This window comes from Adelges cooleyi, unplaced genomic scaffold (genome assembly GCF_023614345.1).
Source record: "Adelges cooleyi isolate 19-005CV unplaced genomic scaffold, UGA_ACOO_1.1 ACOO_flye_CR_arks_rails_tigmint_CR_PRNA_31, whole genome shotgun sequence".
Classification (NCBI taxonomy): Eukaryota; Metazoa; Arthropoda; class Insecta; order Hemiptera; family Adelgidae; genus Adelges; species Adelges cooleyi.
The window spans coordinates 1,401,746-1,404,965 of record NW_026095981.1 but is presented as its reverse complement, the minus strand read 5'-3'; the positions used below and the strand labels follow the sequence as shown (position 1 = coordinate 1,404,965).

General features: G+C 28.0%; 1 long non-coding RNA gene across 1 annotated transcript; it reads right to left on the bottom strand.

Moving 5' to 3' along the window:
* Nucleotides 1–717: 717 nt before the first annotated feature.
* Nucleotides 718–2,901, bottom strand: LOC126839903 (uncharacterized). The gene is made up of 3 exons (XR_007685992.1): nt 2,752–2,901; nt 1,725–1,754; nt 718–1,641 (listed from the first exon to the last, which is right to left on the bottom strand). It is a non-coding gene; the product is annotated as an uncharacterized LOC126839903 (long non-coding RNA).
* Nucleotides 2,902–3,220: the final 319 nt, after the last annotated feature.

The following is a 3,220-nucleotide window of genomic DNA, read 5'->3' as shown; positions in this document are numbered from 1 at the left end:
ATTTTAATGACAATAATGTGCTTGAAATTGAAATTTTGAAGCTAAAAAGCTATAAGAGGAGTTTTTGAAATTGTTTTGGACTGTCAACGTGTATTGATGATACTCTGCGAATAAATAATATTCCATTTAAATTTGGAAATTATTCGACAATTTTTATCAGTTTATATTCAAATAGTAAAAAGATATTTTAAATAATTTTTGGTTTTCATTAGTGGTAAAAGTTATGTTTAAAATTTAAATTTTTTGTAAATTACCGTTTTAAATTAAAAACCGATTAAACCATATTTTAGTAATTTTTATAAATACACATAAAAATGTATAAAAACGTTAATATAAAAATCCTTAATTTATTAACAGCTTTTTAATTAAAATCTGTATAGTATCACTATGAGCGTTATATAGGATTTTAACAGGAGATAATATTTAATACACATAGTAAATAAGTAATAGGTTATTTTATTTAATATAGTATGTTTAATCTGAAATTGGCTATACTTTAAAAAGGAATGAAAAATTTCATAAAAATACCGTTATTGTTAGCAAACTTTTAACTTTTATTACATATTTTCTATACATTTAAACTAATATAACTAAAAATAATTATCACAATATATATATATATATATTATGTATATATATAACCCATTAAAAAAAAAAATATGTATAAAACAATTTATACATTAAAAATACATATTTCATTACGATTTTTAACCTCTGTACTCTTTTATAATTTTTTTTTTTTTTAATAACATTTAAAATATAATCTAGCCTGCGTTTTCTTATTACTGAATTTAGCGATATTATTCATTTAGGTTAGGAGTAATAAACGTAGTCACGTTTGTCGCCGCGTTATGCCGAAAACCAAGCTGGCCCAAGTGCTGGCATATATATCCAGTATAGGAATTCAGCTTGTTTACATAAAAATCGTAGAGGTTAATTATGGTATTTAAATTTCTATATTCAACCGCTAACACACCGGTATCGACTACGCTGTGTGCGGGTTGACATTCTGTGATTAAAAGGGTCTCCAAGAAATTCGCAACGGACATGATTGGCCAGTTAAGCCCTTCTGTTTCGAGAAATACGCGAATCCTCCCCATAGGTTCGAAAAATAAACTTGGAACGACACTCATGTCAAAAGAATGGAGCAACCTGAACACGCCCAACAAGTTTGCCATAATCGACGCACCTGTTTTCATGCTGGTCGTCAATTTACTCCAACAGTCTTCGGCGACAAACTTTTGTCGAATTCCGTTACACTCATCCATCGTGTGAACCGTTAATCTGAGAAAGTCGTTCAATTTTTGCCCGTATGCGCATCCCATCATGTAAGGTATAACCCTTAACTTATCTATTGGCCCGAATTTGGGACCTCCATTCGATATTCTAGTTATCTTTGTCCAGTGCCATCCGGAAGTTTTCACCTTATTGAACCACATTTCTTCCCAATGTTGCTGTCTACTAATGTAGTTGACATGATTTACTTCGACCGCAGTGAGTCTGCCGTTACACCTCGTATCGTTTATTGTGCATATAACGGCCAAAGCAATTAAAAACACAACAATGACATTTTTTTTCATGCTTAATCGTCCAGGCAACCGGTTTTCTAATAGACCTCAAAACGAATATGACCTGTCTAGTCTAAAAAAAAAAAAAACAAAATGTACTATAAGTTAAAAAAAATTAATAGTAGGCAAAAATACTCTGCGCAAAACCGAACTCACTTATTTATTACTCTAAGACAAACAATAAATCTAAAAGACATAAAAACATCAAATGTTATAATGCAATAAGTTTAATATACCTACATTAAAAAAAAAAAAAAAAACGATAAACAATTGTTTAATATTTACAAACTGAATATTATTAGAAAAAAAAAAACAATAGGCTCAGAAAATTTAGTGTGGGAGATCTTAGGTCTTTTTAGAAATTATAAAAGTAATGTGCTTTAATTGCAATTTTAGTATATGGGTGGATAGGGTTGAACGTCAATCTAATAAAATGAAATTATATTTTTCATACACCTGTTGACTTCTGATACACTAACACAGCAACCTAGAATTTTACTATAGCCAACACTTTAAATCTACCTTCTAGTCTAATTTTCAGACGTTAGGCCATAACAACATTTCACTTCTTCAGAAGGAAATGGTTTTTGAAATTTTTTGGATTGTCAACGTATGTTTATGATACTTTGTCTAAATAATATTCCTTACAAATTTTGAAGTGGACTATTTTTAAAATTTTTCAGGAGTTTTGTAGAGGCAATATTTGAGAAGAAAAATAGGTTTTAATACATTTCGATCATGTCAATTAATTTACCGGTTAATTTTTATAAGTTTCAAGGTATTATATTTAACTTAATTAGTTTATTCTAATTTTAGTTTATTTAGACTAAAAATCCAGACAAAATTTAACTAAGATAGTCCAATTTAAATTCTGTAAAAAGATTCGAGTTCTTTGGCTACTTTACCATGTTATGTTGGAAGCCAATTTCTATTTAAAAATTTCAATTTCTTGTAATTAAATAAACTAAATTTGCAATTTTTTCAATATTCAAACAGATTTTTTTTACATAAAACAGCAAAAAATTTAAAAATCTGTTTCTCACTTAACCTAGTAAAGTTGTCAAAGAACTCGTATATGTTTACAGAAATGAAATCAGACCATCCTAAGTAGTCGACATTGTGTCTGGCTTTTAGGGGTCTAAAACGTCAAAAAAAAAAAATAGACCACATGCAATCCACTTACCGTTATATTAATTTGAAAAAATATAGGTAAATTTCAATTTTTTTGTTTCTCTCGGTTTCGGTTGGGAAGAGGTGAACTTTATTAAGGAAGAATAAAAAAAGTACAGGGAATTTTTATCTTTGTGAATTTTAATAATTTAACAAAATTTGTAAAATCTATCCGATATCGTTTCGATACCAAAACCCGATTTTTTTTATAACATTTTTTTACACGATTTTGTTTTGACACTTTATTATCCCCACTTGCATTTTGGTGTCAAGCGGATAAAATAATTTATTTATGTACAATTATAATATGTATACGCATAAAACAAATATTGAAACGGTTTTAATAGAATCACTTGTACAATTTACATAAAATGTTATAGTCGACAGTAATTTATACACGTTATATTTTTATTGATCAAACAGACTAACACATTTTGTCTTATGAACATTCAAATATGGCAGTTGAAAATAAATATATATAA